General features: G+C 42.8%; 1 protein-coding gene across 3 annotated transcripts in view; it reads left to right on the forward strand.

Annotated features, from left to right (window-relative positions):
• The window catches only part of ZHX2 (zinc fingers and homeoboxes 2), a 106898-nt gene that overhangs the window by 3432 nt on the left and 85467 nt on the right, over nt 1–17999 (forward strand). Inside the window, exon 2 of one of the 3 annotated variants that reach the window (XM_034763542.1) lies at nt 1327–1474. The exons of the other annotated variants lie outside the window; for them this stretch is intronic. The gene's annotated coding sequence lies outside the window, so the exon portion shown is untranslated. The remainder of the gene's footprint in view (nt 1–1326; nt 1475–17999) is intronic. 3 annotated transcript variants of the gene reach the window in all.

Raw genomic sequence — 17999 nt, forward strand, 5'->3', positions numbered from 1 at the left:
AATAAAGGGGATGTCTTGTAGATAATAGGAAAATTAAGTTTAACTTTTCAATGAAAACAGTGATCTATAGATTTTTGGCTTTAAAAAGGAATTTCTTCCATGCTTCAACATTACTTGACTAATCTGGCCTTGGGAGAAGACCCTAGATGGGATTGTATATGTGTATTCTTGTCAGTGGATTGAGTGAGAAATGCAAAAGCTAAACTGAATGACGTTTGTCACCTTTACAGCCAACAACAGGACACTAATATCATAAGAATAAACTTGACAGAATTCAATTTCTGTTTTATTAATCATTTTGACTGATAATGTCAATGTTTATTTGTAAGCATTTTTTCTATTTTTATCTATTTAAATTTTCATGGTTGCACAAAATTATGAGTTTTAAGTATTTTTTTGCTGATTTAAATTTTCACAGTTGCAGGAAATTTGGGGCATGTCAGATAATAATTTATTTAATGAAGTAGCTGTTACGATTCAAAAAGTTAAAGCTGTATAACCATTAAAACACAAAGTGTCAACTTCGCGCCAAAAGATACTAGAGCTTGAATTACAGATAAGTACTTTGTAAGTTCTCAGGCAGCAGTTTTCTTAATTCACCCATCTATAAATTTCTATTATTGATGGAAATATTTTTTCATCAACGCGTGTGTACAGTCAAATCAAATCAACATTTACCATAAAAATACTTACCGATTAAAAATTCGAATCCTTCCAACCCTACCTAAGTAGTACCTTTGAGGACATGCATTCTAATAGACGAATATATGCATTACAATGTTAAACACACTGCAACCAATGCAGAAAGGATCTTGACATTCACTCATGTGAGGCCACATCTCTGCTTTATGAAATTAAGGTGTTGAGCCTGGACAGACCTATGCTACTGCTGCCATTCAGCCATCCAGGAGCCAGTGGGGATTTTCACGTTTGGCAATGGGAATACGGTGGCAAGGAATGTTGAGGAGGGGACTGGAAGCAAATTGTGAGGCAGCAGATCCATGTATTGTGTACAGTTAAAAACAGCGCACTGGGTGAAATTCAGTTGAGGATCTGCTGAAAGATCTATGCCTCACATACATCCTGGGGTAAGAGCGTGGATGGTAAATAGAGAACCTCCTTCACACAAATGTGTTTCACCCTGTTAAAAGTACAAGGCTATGGAACCAGAGTTCTGATGACTACATACCCCATGAGAATTCCTTGATTGAATTCTAGCCCCATAATTGGGATGAATGTGTGTTTATTTTCCAGACCTTTGTTTAGAAAGACCTTGGTTAATATTCCACATGTATTTTTGGCTCTCTTGCTCCCCTCTCTCCATAGTGGAATGTTCCACCAGAGGAAAATGGAACAACCAGGCCACCCAGTCAGGCTTCTCTGATGGTGTGAAAGCTGCACGAGCTGATACTCTTATTAAAAAGAGAGCATCGGAACACTGGAGAGCCCTGTGTGTTGAGCAGCTGCCGGGAAGGTACTGTTTGTAAGCCAAATAGCATGGTTGCTGGTGTGCGTGTGATAGGAGCGGTTTGGGCAAGAGAACAGTTGAAATGAAACCGGTGCTCTGCCAAATTGCTCATGATCCCACAGTTGTGAGAATGCAACTGTGCTCTCTCAAGAGTGGGTATTCAAAGGAGAGACTGAGTACAGTTTGATATAGGATCCTGTTGTTCATAGATATGGAAGAAAAGACATTCGAAGGCCAGGTCTACAGTAGGAGCACTTTGCCAGTATAAACATACTGGTGCGCTACACTGGCAAAGCACTTCTAGTGTGGCACTGCTGACACCAGCAAAACTGCACTCTTGCTGGCATAGCGTATTCCAGCCCCGTCAGTGAAATAAGCTACATCTGCAAAAGAGCAGTTTTGCTGGTGTAACTGCATTTGCATTAGGGGCTTTTGCTGGCACAGCTACGTCAGTCACAAATCACACCTCATCATACCCCTGACCAACCTGACTATGCCAGCAAAAATTTGTAGTGAAGACCTAGCCTAAGACATTCCAGTGCAGAGCTGTTTGCTACAGCTGTTGCTGAGACATTTCTTGGTCTCTTCAGATCAAGACTGGGTGCCTTTCTGGAAGTTATGGTTTAGCCAAACACAAGTTGTTGTGCTCAATATAGAGTGGGTGAAATTTAATGGCTTCTGATATACAGGAGATCAGATTCAGCAATTCTCAAACTGTGGGTCGGAACCTCAAAGTGTGTCGTGATCCCATTTTAATGAGGTCGCCAGGGCTGGCTTAGAGTTGTTGGGGCCCTGAGCTGAAGCTCGAGCCCCACTGCTTGGGGCAGAAGTCCAAGGGCTTCAACCCTAGGTGGCAGGGCTAGGTTACAGGCCCCCGGCCTGGGGCTAAAGCCCTTGGGCTTTGGCTTTGCTCAGGCTTTAGTCCCCCCTTTCTGGAGTCATGTAGTAATTTTTATTGTCAGAAGGGGGTCATGGTGCTATGAAGTTTGAGAACCCCTGGATTAGATGATCTACTGGTCCCATCTAGCCTTAAACTCTATGAATCTAAGAATTTCCCAGTGGTTTGTCCAGGCTAGTTTTAAATTTCTCAGGGCTCTGCTTGGGTGGCTGTTCCACACCCTAATATATCTTTCTTGCTGCCAGGAAATTTTTCTGATATTTGGGCTCAGTTTTCCTTTCTTAATTTGGGCCCATTAGTCCTAGTTTTCCTCCCTTTGCCATCCTAAATAATTTCTCAGTTTATTATTTGCACCCTCCAGTTAATTGTAGATTTCAGATCCTCTTTTAGTTGTCGGTTGTTTTAACCAACTATTTGTTAGTAAATGCTGAAACTGTTTTTACTCATTTGGGCTTTGAACAGTAAAACAGATTCTGAGAGCTTTTCTGACCTGCCTAAGCGAATGATCAGAAATAAGGACGCTTAAGGTTACTTTACACTGCTTTTTAGGAGTTAGTTAACCTACTGTCTAGACTGGTGTAGGGAAGATGAAAGAAATAGCTTTTGGTACATCTCTTATGACAGAAGTTGTCATGTGAAAAATGTGATTCCTGCTTTTTTAAACAGAATCTTTGTATTTAACACACACACATAAAAGAAAAGAGCTAGCAGTTAACTCTGTAGACAGCATGGAAGGGTTTGATACAAGGCTGAAGAAAAAAGCCCATGGACCTTTTGACCTAGGTGTTCTTTTCCCCTGCTCTCCGAGCTTTCTGGAATTTTTTCCCCCCTCCTCATCTCTAAACTTATATCTCATGCTTGTTAGTTTCAGTTACATAATGTTACACTTCAGTAAGATGTTAGAAGCTGGAGATTCTTGCACCTTTAAGGAAGGGGAATATATATATATATATATATTTTTTTTTTAAAAGCCAAAGAGTAGAAAGTTTCATCTCGCGTTTGAAGTAACATGTGTTCTGTATTTCAAAGACTCCATGGTTAGAAGCTGTAAGGACTAATCCTGCAAGGTTTTGAACACCTTCAGCTTCCATTGAGCATCTCTCAGATACAAGCCCTGGCTCACTGAAGGCAGGCGATTATCTCTCACTAAACAAAGTCTGAATAGTTCACCTGCAATGTTGTTTGACATGATATTTTTTCACCACCAAAGCAGAACTGTGTTGTTGAATTCCTCCTGCCACTAGCTGTAAGTTACTGCAGAGAATTTTTCTCATCTCTTGTCTCTACAGATATGCTGAGAATGCATCTATGGTGCAAATTTTATTGCTAATGTTCTTCCACATGTTGATATGGCTTCCCTGAAACTTACGAAATATCAAGTTATCATAGAGAGAAGGGATTCTGATCTTGGTTAAAGTAAACGCGCTGCGTTTCTCCAAAAAAAAATCTCAGTTCACTCTTTTGGAGCAGAGTGACACTAGGTCAAATCTAATTTGTTTCCTGTAATTCAGAAGAAAGGATGTTGTTTTAAATAGTTGGCTCCCTTCCATTGAAAGCTTTTGATAGTAGCAGACTGCTATAAAGGATACACCCCCTTGCTGATTGTCATCACCTTCAGTCTTAGTGCTGTGGATGTCTTGCAGCAGGCTGACTAACAGCCACCCATGTCCTGGGTCAAATGTAGTCATTGATGCTGTACTGCTTGGTTCATGCTCTTACTGATGATGGGCCTAGGCCACACTAACCATTAGGATCCATTCTAATATGCTATGTTTATGATGCTGCTATCTCCTAGCTCAGTTCTAAAACAAAATAGGAAGGGATCACGATCTAGTGATTAAAGCACAGATTGGGAGTGGAATCTGGGTTTGATTCCTGATTGCACATTCTTGCTGTGTAGCGCTGGGCAAGTATCCTAGGAACTGATTTCAGAAGTGCTGAGCACTGGAAACTCTCAGTGACAGTAAGGGGGGTGAAAGGAATGAACACCTTGGAAGATGAGGCCTTGGGCTTCTCTTTGTCTTCCCTTTTTATAAAATAGGGATGATCATACTTATCTCACTGGGGTGTTGTGAGGTTCATTCACTGTAACCTTACTTGGACATCTTCGGATGGAAGGTACTAGATATTGTCTACAGTGGGGAGCAGAGACATCTGTCACTTTGGAATAATCTGGATTCCCATGTAGATAATTCTCCTCAGTTTGCAAGAGGAGGCTAATGCCATTTGGGGAAGGACAGGATTGTGTTGTGACTCAGCACTGTCTAGATGTCATTATCCCCTAGCTCCATCTGATTTTGTTCTTGCAGATCCTCTGTGCGTAAACCTGGGATGTCAGCCTCATTTATGAACTGTTTGTCCTCTGTAAAGTTCATTGAGAAAGCAATCTTGAAATCTGGAACAGTACAGCCAGCCTGTTAGAGAAGAGACGTCCCATTGTCCCCAGCCATTCCCTTGTTTTTAAAGGATTCATTTGTTTTCTTCTTTTAGGAGTACAGGTGATCAAATGTTTTGGAAAAAAGCATACACTTTTCATACCAATAAACAGGTTTGAGGGAATCCTCCATCTAGTGGCACTATCCACCAGAGAAGCCTTAGAAAGTTTTTATCTTAAAACAATATTTTCCTGCCCACTCTGTCTAGCACAGCCTGGCTTACTGGAGGAACAGATTGTGAATTTTTCTTAAAGGGGATTGTTTGGGATGGAGGTGAAGAAGGAGCAAATAAAGGAAGCTGTTTTCATAAGATGCCAAATTGGGAACAAAATATCTATGCAGACTTAAAAATTGCAAGTGCTCTTTACATTATCAAACTCAATATTTATTGGTAGCTCCACCTCCTTTACCTGCGGAGTCTGCAATTTCTTGCATTTGTCTTTGAAAACATGATCCCAATTGCAGTTACCAGCAAAGGTGCGTTATGGGATTGGCAGGCCATTGTGATCGCATTGTTTGGTGCAAGACAAGTGCAGATTCCAAACCCCAGATCTTAGAAGGTTAGGAAAACCCATCTACTCTTTAAACTCTTTTGCTTTCGAGCATACAGGTATTTGAAACGCCCTCAAATCCCCTTGTGTTCTGTTACCCATTTGAGACCTTTGCCTTTCTCAAAAGTTATTTCATTCCAGAAGCTTTTCATGCTTGCCATGTTAGAGATTTGCCTCTCGGGAGAAACTGACTGAAGCCTTGTGGTTGTCGACTAACTTGGAGAGTAGAATCTGCTCTTCAGGATGGTTGTCATCCTGCTCATTGGTGATAGTCCTTCTTTAGCTCCATTTTGATTGAGAGCACCCTTAATCCAGATGATCCAGCCAAATGTGAGAGTATTCATGGTATCTCCAAGTACGCAGAGAAGGAATGTCACAAGCTATCTTGTGCTAAACTGTACAAAAGATCTTCGCTCCATCCCGTCTCTTCTCAAATACCAGAAGATCACAGCACTGTCTTGTGTGTATAAATTAATCTCATGAAATCTGAACACTTTCTTCTTCACTTTTGCATTTTTACAAGTGCACTGTCTCGTTATCGCTAAAGCTCTATGGGCAGGCAGCTAAATTTCCTCTTCTGGCATTGGAAGGATCAAAGAGTTGAGACTTGCCTGTAGGTCTTAGTTTCTTGACAGGCCTTTCTAGTATCCTTTCCATTTTCCCCACTGCCACTGTTTTCTAGTGCTCAGTGTCATGGCAATGACACTGTTTGCTAGAGAGGGTTGCTCATGGGTGACGTGACATTGGTCTCCCCCCTCAGACTGAATACATTGCTCCATAGAGTTTCTTTTAGTCTGGGAAGGGAGGGACCAAGCTTGGCTCCCATTTCTGAAAATATGACCAATGTTTGGGTGCCTAAACGGGAGCTGAGCTCTTTTGAAAATCTGGCCCTGATTGTGAGTATAGAATTCTTTTGTAAATTCTGGCTTTACTGACCACATTGTTGGAAAACATCTGGCTCTCTCCAAAAGTGTTAGGGGTGTTTGCCACAGTGGCAGACTGTATAATGGGGTTGCCTGTGATGGTAGGGGCCCTCGAGCAGGGCTCAGCAGCCCTAAGACTCATTTTTGGTTTTCGGCATATGTTCCTAAAAGCTAGGGTTGCCAATTTTGGTTGGATGTAGTCCTGGAGATTATCACATGATATAATCTTTAATTAAAGATTAATCTTTAATTCCTGGGGGCTCCAGGCCAAACCTGGAGGGGTGGCAACCCTACTAGAACCCCATGCTTCAGGGTTACAGCCATCCACCTGCAGGGGTTAGGAAGAAATTTCCCCCCCGCCCTCCCCCCCCAGGCACGCGCGCGCACACACACAGTGCATTCTGGGTTTAGTTTGGTTTGTTTCTCCTTCCTTTGAAGCATCATGGCCACAGCTGGTGAAGGGACATTGGACAGGGTGGGCCAGGGCTCTGAGGTGGCACTGAGTCCTCCCTCTCTCTGATGCTTGCCTGGCTGGTTCTTGCTCACATACTCAGGGTCTAACTCATTGCCATATGTGGGGTCAGGAAGGAGTCTTTCCTCCAGGCTAGCTTAGCTGTGCCATTGGGGGCGGGGGTCACCTTCCTCAGCAGTGTGTGTGGATGCAGATCACTTGCCAAAATTATCTGGCTATATCTCACTTAATCATTTCCCTGCCGTTGCAGGGGCCTCGGGCACAGGTGCACTTCGGTCCCTCCTATTCTCTCTGTGGCTCATAATAGTCTAGCCTCTTGTGGGCTGTCATACATTGGTCTACTTTCCGTTGTTGGGTTTAATGTGTGGGAGGTGTTAGTGGCCTGTGTGATACAGGAGGTCAGAATGGATGATCTGATGGTCCCTTCTGGCCTTGAACTCTGTGACACATCCGATTACAGTGACTAGTATTCTGCCTAAATTCACACTGCAGTTCCAGGCGGATATTTCACTTACTGTCCTAAACTTTTGCTGTGAGCTACTGAGTAGTTTTTACTTTCCATTTCAGAGATGAGTAAATGTCTTTGTGAGGCAAAGGGTGAAAGAGCTTTGTGATCCTTTGGGGAGAAAAGGTGGTGTGTAAGTCTATTTTTCAGTGAAGCTCTAGGTTTATGTGAGATAAATGCAGATCACAAATAAGATGACAAGTGGTATGTTTGTCTCAGGATTAGGGAGTTCGGGACTTCCTCTATCTGCAGCTCTGTTATTGGAGTCCTGAATAAATTTTCTCCTTCAAGTATGATGTGAAATGCTCGGTATGTCCAGGTTAAAGCCTTTTGCGTGGTTCCCAAAGCCAAAATTGCTGTCTGACCGTGATGGACACAATAGGATACTGTCTTGAACTGGGTCTTCACTTTACTTTATGTACCTTTTTAAAGCCTCTATTTATATGTACGCTCTAATCTGCTGCATCCCAATAGTCTCTCATCCCTTGGACAGGTTACATTTCTAAGCTAGGAGCATTCCGGTTGTAAAATCACATTTGACGGGTGCAAAACTAACGTCCCATCCAAGAACTGGACTTTGTTTCCTGACAACAAGGAATTAAAACAAAAAACAAAAAAACAAAAAACAAACTATACATTTACCATTATTTGTGCCCACTTGTTCAAGCAAAGTAGAGTCCTAGAAGGCCAAATAAAATGGAAGTAATATCAGGGCTCGCTGAAATGGCATCTTTCCTCTCTATTGGAGTTCTGCAATTGGAATTCCAACAGCATTACCCAGATCCCCTCCAAAAATTGATGGATTCTGTACTGTTTTATTAAGTGGAATGTAATAGTTGCTTCTTCACTGAAAAGGTATATAATGTGACTAGTGTGTAGCCGTACCACTGCTGTCTGGACTCAAAACCTTTGTGTCATAGGTACTATACTGCAAACAGATTCTCCTGTAAGCACAAGTGGTAGGAGGAATGTGATTTTTGGAGTAGGAAGATGAGGTGGGTTTTAGCCCTACTTTCTCCAAGAGTTTCCTAGGAACCAGTAGCAAATGTAAAGTGTTAAGTGGTCATGGATGTTTTAGAATATCAATTTGTTAAAATACCTATATCCGATGCGTCCTTTACTCTCACAGATTGGCCTGGTATTGGCAGTGCCTTGTGCTAGGTAAGATTTGGTCCGACTGGTTCACATCTTTGTATCATGCTTTTTCTCAGTAATGAGGCGGTTTTGGAAATCAGTCTGGTTTTGTTAACACCATTGGAGATATGAATTCCACTTCTTTCCTCTCCTCTCCCTTCCCCCCTCACCCCTCCTTTTTGGATCTCTAGATGGAGGCAGTTACCTCATGCTGTAATGTTATGCTGGCATCCCACTTGTTTCATGCAGCTAGGCACTGCAATAGCTTCCTTCTGGAAAACCTCCCCCACGCTAGCTTTCTGGCATAGATCAGTTGGGAGACCATTCTTCTGCTTGAATCGGTTACAGCTGGCCTGCACAACAGAGCAAAGGGACTGTGCATTGACATGGTTCATTATTACTCTTTTTCAAAGTACAGACTACTCATTCTGAAACATCACTTGCCTTTCGGTCTCACCAGTTGGGTCTCTTTTTGGTGGCAACTTGGTACATTTTTGGCTTGCCCGAGTGTCACTGGTGGTTTACTGTGTTTTAAAATCTGTAAGCAAAACAATACACGTACAAAGTACTGAAAAATCAGCAGTGTGCATGGTTAATAACCCACCCTTCCGGTCACTTACAAACCCCCTACCCCTAAATTCATATCAGCAAATCTCATTATGTTTGTTTATTTTAAAATAAAGCAGTTATATTAATACAGGAGGCCGGTTAAAATGCATCTGAAGTCAGTTAGGTCAGTGGTTCTCAACCAGGGTACACGTACCTCTGGGGGTACACAGAGGTCTTCCAGGGGGGTACATCGACACATCTAGATATTTGCCTTGTTTTATAACAGGCTACATAAAAAGCACCAGCGAAGTCAGTACAATCTAAAATTCCATACAGACAATGACTTGTTTATATTGGTCTATGTACTATACACGGAAATGTAAGTACAATATAAAAAAATGGATTGTAATAGAAATAATGTAAAATGATAAAGTAAGCAATTTGTCAGTAATAGTGTGCTGTGACACTTGTTTGTATTTTTATGTCTGATTTTGTAAGCAAGTAGCTTTTAAGTGAGGTGAAGCTTGAGGATAGGCAAGACAGATCAGACTCCTGAAAGGGGTACAATAGTCTGGAAAGGTTGAGAGCCATTGAGTTAGGTGACATTTTTGTTATTAAACTTCTCTGGCTGTTCTGTACCTCTAAACATCTCTTTTCAAAGATGTAAATATTGTTTTTTATTATTTTTTAAAAACCCACGTACATCTGGGGTTGACAATTTTTTTGTATGCAAAGTTTCAGCCTAATGTGATTTAAACAGTTTTAAGGTATTAAAGTCGTTAAATGAAGGGTTATCATCAATTTAGGAGATTCCACACTTAAAATAAGAAAAATGTTACTTCCCATAGGTTTTAAAGGGAAGCTCTTGTGAATTTGTGGCTAATTATGCACTTTGTTATTTGGTCTAAGTGATAAATAATTATTTGAGAACAAAAATTACTAGAAATTTACAATAATACATTCCTATTTTAAAGGGCTTTATACATCGAGGATTTAAAAAACCAAAACCAAAACACCTCTCTTCTGTACTGAAACTTGACAGGTAGCTTCTCATTGATGTGGAGGGAAGATGACTATTTTTGTTTAATACTAGAAAACAGCTAATTTTATAGCACTGCTCATTCAGAGGAGCCCAAACTCTTACCTGAAAATGCTGTTTAGGGTATAATTATTTTTGGTGGGGGAGGGAAGAAAATATTCTTGCTCTGCCTTTTCAACATGCACATGCGGGTTCCTTAGTCCAAATCTTAATTAGTTTTGTTTGCCAAACACTGGGCCAAATGCTGCACTCGGTTGTACCAGAGTAACTCACTTTTGCACTGGTATAACAGAGACCAGAAGTTGGTCAATAGTTTTTGCAAAGACAACTCTCTTTTTTTACATTCTTCCCAATTAATCTAGAGCTCCTGAAAGGTTCTGAATTGATAGCCCTCCAAAGTGCTCTGTGTAGTTTCAGAACAGGTATAGCTCATGCAGCAACAATGAAAGCTTCCCCACGCTGCCCTGCTAACAACCTGGAAGGAACTTCTCCTAAGGGCAAGAATGCAGGTCAGTTTCATTGCCCATTCAGTTCTTGGCCTGTCTTTTGAGATGACCCATTTTCACACCAGTTGTAGTTATTGGTATTAATGATGAACACCAGTGGTGCCAGGTCTGGAGCAAGCCCGGCAGGGCAGCCCGCGTCCTTCCCTCCCCACTGAAGCACTGGCCACCCCCCTTCTCTCTCTCCCCCTGCTCCCTCCCCCTTCGTCCACCCTCTTCCCCACTAGCCGGGGCACATCTGCTGTGCAGGGAGTCCCCCTGCACCATGACTCCGGCCGCGCAGCAGGTTTTTGGGTTTTTTTTTCCTGCTTTGCCACTCCAGCCATGCCACAGGTTGTTGGTTTTTTTTTTTTTTTTTTTTTGCTTGGGGCAGCAAAAAAGCCAGAGCCAGCCCTGATTTCTTGATTTCTGTTGTTAAAACAAACCTGCAAATACATCTTTTGGCAGTCTGCTGTTAGTATATGGGGCCTGATTCCTCATTCCTTATTTGAGTAAAACATCCATTCAGAGAAAGGAGAGTTTTGCCCAAATAGGAAATGCTGAATCATAACCATCGTCCCGGTGGGTCTAATAGCTTCAGGTACTGAGCACCCTCAAATCCCTTGGACTTCAATGGAAATGAAGAGTGCTTAGTACTTTCCAGGGCCACTGCAAATGCACATGAATGTATAAACAAGGGAATATCAAGTAGGAGTAAGGCGGTGAGTATTACCTCTGCATACAGCACCAGGGAGACCAATCCTGTAATACTATGTCCAGTTCTAGTGTCCATTTTTTAAAAAGGATATTGGAAAAACTTGGAGAGGGTTGCAAGAATGATCCGTGGTCTGAAACAATCTAGTGGACAAAGATATAATAGGATCTAATGACTGGAAGCTGAAGTCAGAACATTTCAGACCAGAAATCAAGGCAAATTTTTACAAGTGAGGGCAACCAACAAGTAGATACCACCATGGGAATGGATTACAGATGTAGTAAAGCTTTTATCTCTTGGGGTTTTAAACCAAGAATGGATAACTTTAGAAGAGATGCTCTAATTCATTGGTTCTCAACTTTTTCCATACCATGGCTCCCGTATAGCATCAGAAAAATCTTTCAGAACCCCCTTCCCATCTAGCCCTAAAGACGGAAGATGGTTGCAAGCCCTGAAACCTGTTTGAGACCTCACCAAGGGTTGCAACTCAGGCTGAGAACCCACACTCTAGTGCAACCACAAATTAGTGGGCTAAATGCTGGGTGAAATTCTATAGCTTGTACCCTGCAAATAAGTCTGACTAGGTAATCAGAGTGGTCTCTTCTGGCATCAAACTCTACAACACTACAGCTAGTCGGATTTTTGTCTGGGGTAGTTGGGAAATGCTTGGGGGATGGGAGCTGAACACTCACCATGAAAGGTCCTTACTTTAAGGGTTAGATGAGGAAATAACTGAAGAAAAAGATATTTCAGTTGGCTCTTTTCTGCAGAGAGCGTCAAATTCAAAACCGGTGTAAACTGATGCAACTACTCTGGTCAGTTAGGGTTACCATACGTCCAGATTTTCCCGGACATGTCCAGCTTTTTAGGCTTCAAATCCCCGTCCGGGGGGAAATCCCAAAAAGGCGGACATGTCCGGGAAAATCGGGACATGCTGGGCCGGCGGTGCTGAGCCAGGGGCTGGGGGTGCTCGGCCCGGGGCCGGCATCCCAGGGCCCGAGCCGACCCAGGCTGGAGATGCCGGGGGGGCCAGACTGGGCCGCGCCTCCTCCCCCCACCCCACCCCCCTTACCTGCTTCAGGCTTCCCGCGAATCAAATGTTCGCGGGAAGCAGGGGAGGGGGCAGAGTTGGGGCGGGGACTTTGGGGAAGGGGTGGAGTGGGGGCGTGGGCGGGGCTGGGGGCGGGGGCGGGGCCCCGTGGAGTGTCCTCTTTTTGGACACTCAAAATATGGTAACCCTATGGTGAGTGGAACGACACCTGCCTACAGTCAGTCTGAATTTGGCTCATCCGTTGCAGCTCAGAACAAGTAAATAGCTAATGCTCCTAGAAGGCTCCGTCTAGGAGAGCTTTGCACAACTGAGGACTGTGGGATCTTACCATGTGTCTTGAGTAAATTGCACTTGTCATATTGCTTTGATAAGTAAGGAACAGCATTGATCTGCTCGGATGGGGTAATTGAGGAAGGACTCCTGCCATTCTTGCACTGTACTGAATGGGCAAGCATTTCTATTCTTGCTTCCCCTCGCTCCAGCCATAGCTGTCTCATCAACTATTAATGACCTGCTCATTAATGCTATAGAGGGCTAGGACCAAACTTGCAAGTTTTCTGGGCTCTTTCGCATAGTGAGCAAGTTATAAATATTTCAGGAAAGGGCAAGAGCAACAGCAGATAACATGCCTTCAAGTTTCATTTGGTATTATTATTAAAGAGCTCATGAATATGAACAAGGCAGTTTCTTTCTTCTCTCTTTCTGAAGTTGCACTGCACATCTCGCTGGAGGGTCAAACAGCCTGCCTACAATTGACAATTTTGAAGCACCAGTGAGTCAACGGGTCCCAAGCTGTATGTTTGTCATACGCTCCAAGCTAAGTTCTGTAACAAAGCAGATTCATAACCAAAGGAATGCAACCTACATACTTGTCCCCACTTCCCGCAAAGTTGCAGCTAATTTGTAAATGATCTGCCGTTGCTGTAGTGTTTGCCTCTGATATCAATGTGAATTTTAGACGTTAAACCAATTAAGCCTCACAACAACCTTATTAAGTTGAAAGTATTATTATCTCCCTTTTATGGGGAGATGGGGAAATTGAGGCACAAAGGTTAAACGGTTTGTCCAAGGCTGAGTTGCAGTAAGTCAGCCAGGGCTGCATGTGGTTTTTCTAAATTTTGCTCAGGCTTTCGATTAAATAGCATTCACCACTTCCTCTCGCCGGATTGATGCCTCCGGCTCCATGCTCTCTTTTCTGTCATCCTGTTTTTATGAGTGGCTCTGGTCAGACATACAGATTGACACAGTAATCTCTCCATCTGCAGTTAATATCATCACCCTGCCATCATGATCTTTTATTAAGTTTGGTCACAGGGAAAACCTTTTGGTAAACAGTCTGACCACATGAACATACCTTTTCTATAATTACTCTTTATAATTCTCAAGGTCCATGTATTTTGCTGTTATATATTCGTTCTTGTCTCGTCTAGTCTGCCTCTCAATCTGTGTGCTCGGTTCCTTATATTCTCTCCTTTGTTTTCCTGTCTCCAAGCCATTTTTTTCCACTCTGCATCCTTTTTCCACCAGCTCAAACACCTTCTCAGTTAACCATCGTGCAGTCCAACACTGACTTTCCTGAATGTGTTCTTTGGCAGTTTCAAGCATAATGGTTTTCAGTTTATTCCAGGTTTTGTTGGGGGTTGCTATCTTTTCACCTGTGCCAATGCTTTACATGCATTCTGGACAGAAGTTATATAAGTGCTATTGGGGACTTATTATAGGACAGTATTAGGGGTAGATAACATACCTGCAGAATTGTTTAAACGCTGGAGAACCAAATGAAAGGAATTTTTCTGCCCTTACCAAAGAAGGGAGACATATAACGGTGTAATAAATATCGTGCCATCTCCCAGATCATGCACACAAGCAAAATCCCTGTTCTTCATAATTCAGGATCACATGAAGCAAAGAATAGAAGCAGAACTACCACCACAGTAACCTGGTCTCAGAGAGGGCTGAGCCACATATGACCGAATCGCAAATATCCATTGAAAAATGCAGAGAGTACGATTGCCTATTGATCATGTGCTTCATTGACGACGACAAAAGCATTTGATATTGTGTGACACAACTGTCTTTGAAGGACACTGGCAGACATGGGGATTTCATACCAGCTCACTGAGCTCATTGCAAGTCTCTACCAACCACAGACCACAGTGCAAACAGCAGTAGGCCACAGAGAGTGGATTTCCATACGACCGGGTTTAAGACAAGGGTTTATTTTGTCCCTAAGCCTCTTTGCCATGTACACAGAATTTATTATGAGAAAAGTCTTGGACAGTTTTGAGGAAGTGGAAGGACTTGGATTTCCACTGGTGGATACCGCTTAACCAATCTCAGACCTGCTGATGACACGATGCTCTTTGCTACAACCACCAATGCAGCGCAACAAATGTTGGAGTCTACAAAAACAGTTAACAAGGAATATGGACTATTCCTGAATGCGACAAATAAAATGCATGAACATTAACACAACTAGCAAAAACAGGATGTAAGCAAACGTCACAATGTAGTGGACAAGCTGCACAGGCAGTACACGAGTTTTTAATTTTCTGGGGTCATATATGTTCAACCTAAGAGGCTAGGGATGATCTGCTTCGCTATAGCCTCCCTTAAGAAAGTATGGGAAAACTGTGGCATTTCAACATGTACGAAGGTGCAACTGGTGAAAAGCCTAACTTTTTCCATAGCAATTTATGGATGTGAATCATAAGACGTTAATGCGGGAGACAAGAAGAAAATTGAAGCTTTTGAAATGTGGTGCGGGCAAAGACTCTTGTGCATCTCCTGGATGGAAAAAAAGACTGTTAGAAGTATTATTGGATAGAAGCAGACACTGATGTCGGATGCAAATTTATGTACTTTGGCCACATTAGGCATAGAGCTAGAAATCCCCTTGAGAAAGTTATTATGGAAAGAATGATGGAGGGTCCTCCTACTAGGAGATGACCAGTGAAAAGATGGATGGATGGTGTGTGACAGATCACTGGAAGGTTAGTTGCTGAGGCTTAAAGTTAGCGATGGATCGTGAAGGTTTCCAAAACTTCTGCTATGCTGTCACCAATATTCATACATGAGTAAATGGATTTACTGACTTCTGATTAAAATACTCTCTCTTTCATACTAAGTGTACATGTGTACCATGTCCAACAGCCCTCCAGCTACTGCACTTGGTATACGAATGAATTCTCTTGCTGGGATTCAGAGCTTTATGCCCCATGCTGACAGGTCATTCCTTTCTCTCCTCCCTTCTCTCACTACGTCTATCGTAGTAGGGTCTAAAAGAGATGCAACAAAAGGGTGAAAGGTTCTCAGCTGGAGTATTGTGTCCAGTTCTGGGCACCACATTTCAGGAAAGATGTGGAGAAATTGGAGAAAGTCCAGAGAAGAGCGACAAAAATGATTAAAGGTCTAGAAAACATGACCTATGAGGGAAGATTGAAACAATTTTGGTTTGTTTAGTCTGGAAAAGAGAAGACTGAGGGGGGACATGATAACAGCTTTTAAGAACATAAAAGGTTGATACAAGGAGGAGGGAGAAAAATTATTGTTCTTAACCTCTGCGGATAGGACAAGAAGCAATGGGCTTAAATTACAGCAAGGGAGGTTTAGGTTGGACAATGGGGAAAACTTCCTGACTGTCGGGGTGGTTAAGCACTGGAATAAATTGCCTAGGGAGGTTGTGGAATCTCCATAATTGGAGATTTTTAAGAGCAGGTTAGACAAACACCTGTCAGGGATGGTCTAGATAATACTTAGTCCTGCCATGAGTCCAGGGGATTGAACTAAATGACCTCTCAAGGTCCGTTCCAGTCCTATGGTCCTATGAAGGCTGAAAAGACCTTCAGTCCCAGAGCTCCAAGTAGTCAGTCTGTTTCATGTTCCTTCCAGTTTGACAATCATGTGATTTGTCATTAGTTTGATCATCATTGGAGTTTGCCCCTTCCCTGTGAAATGGGCAGGTAAGGGGTGTCCCTTAATTAGAGAACAACTAAAGATTGGCATGGATCTTGGCCATTCCCTCTCCCAACATAATAGTCCCATGCTGCCTTCTGTAGGCATTTATGTTGTTTGAAGGTTCATTGACTCCTGACTGGATATATTGGCTCAAGGAGCGCACGTGCCTCAGTGAATAGCTGCTCCCCACCTCCAGCCCTCATTTTGAGGCAGGGAAATGTTATCCCTATTTTGGGAAAGAAGAAATTGAGGCGCAGAGCGATTAAGGCCCAGATCCTCAAAGGCATTTCGGCAACTAACTCTCATTGATTTCAATGGGAATTAGGCACCTAAATCACTTTGAGGATCTAGACCTAGGAGACTTTCCCACGCCATGCAGGAAGTCTGTGGCACAGGCAGGGAATGAATACACATCTCCTGAGTCTCAGTCCAGTGCCTTACCCACAAGCCAGTTCTCCCTCTTAGGCAGAGAGGAGCTTCCATTGAAGGAGAATGCCATGGATTTGCATAACCCTTCCCTGAGCTGTCTTCCAATTGTTTTGGCTTGTCTCCACTCTAAAAGCAGGAGGGACAATATTTTCCTCAGTCCGGAATTTGAAAATTAAGCTGTGCTCTTCCTGCCTGTTGCATCATCACCAGCAATGAACAGTCGGCAGTTGGGATTCAGTGGGCAATTTAGGTAGTGATGTGCCAAGGAAATTAGCATCCAGCTCTTTCCTACAGCTGGCTGCAGGGGAGGGGCAAAAAGTTAAGGAAAAAAAGGGGGAGGGAATTAGGTGGTCATTAAAGTAAGCAGATAACATGTCTTCCAGGGAGCAGGCATCTCAAGTAAGAATGAGCTCATTTTACCATAATCCCTTTGAGTATAGCTACACTTGAAAAAACAAGGTTATTCTGTATAAAGTGTAACGCCTCCTTTTCTGTGCAAATGCCTTCACCAGTGTAATAAGAGCTCTGTATTTTAAGCATGCAGAGTATATCACAAGTGGCCTGTCTTTAATGTTCTCCTTGCTGCTGGACTTGCTAATGGCACTGAAGTGGAGGACTCAGGCAACACAGAGACACATCAAAATGCTCTCTGCTTTTTGTCTCCTTTTTTACAGTGGTTTTTATCCAATTTCATGTCAAATTTCAAAGGATATTTGGTTTCCTTACTAGACTCATTAGTTCATTTTGTTTGAGGCTGGAGAGCAAAGTTGAAGTGGACTCAGGGTAGCCCATCCCTCAGTAAAGCAGGTGTCTAAGGGTTTATCTGCACTACAGAATTTTCTCCTAGTAGGACACTGTGGAGAGTTGAGTTAGCTAACGCTCTGGTGACCATGACATTTCAGTTAGTGTAGAACAAGAATAGGTCAGGGTCGGTATCCTGTCAGCTACTCATGGCTAAATCCTTGTCCCAGTAAGATTTAGCAATGACCAGCTGACATGATGCTGAACATTTTGTCCTTGTTCAACACTGCCTGCAAAGCCACGGTCAGCTTCATGTGAACTAAACTGACGCTTCACAGTCATGTCCTAATTCAATAACATTTTGTCCTGAAGATAAGGCCTTAGGCTCTTGGGAATCAACTGATCTGGGAGCTGGGTCCAGACGTCTGCGTTACCACCAAGCACTCTGAATATATTAAAGTGATTTACTGAGAAACTAGAGAACAAGTAGATGGCTGGGCCATACAAAGATGCATATTGATCTTACCCTTAATCTACACTGGGGGGGAGGGGGTGTTGAAGTAAGATAGGCAACTTCAGCTACGGGAATACCGTAGCTGAACTCGACATATCTTATTCCAATTTACCTCCCATCCTCATGGCGCGGGATC

The sequence above is a fragment of the Trachemys scripta genome, chromosome 2 (genome assembly GCF_013100865.1).
Source record: "Trachemys scripta elegans isolate TJP31775 chromosome 2, CAS_Tse_1.0, whole genome shotgun sequence".
NCBI lineage: Eukaryota > Metazoa > Chordata > Testudines > Emydidae > Trachemys > Trachemys scripta.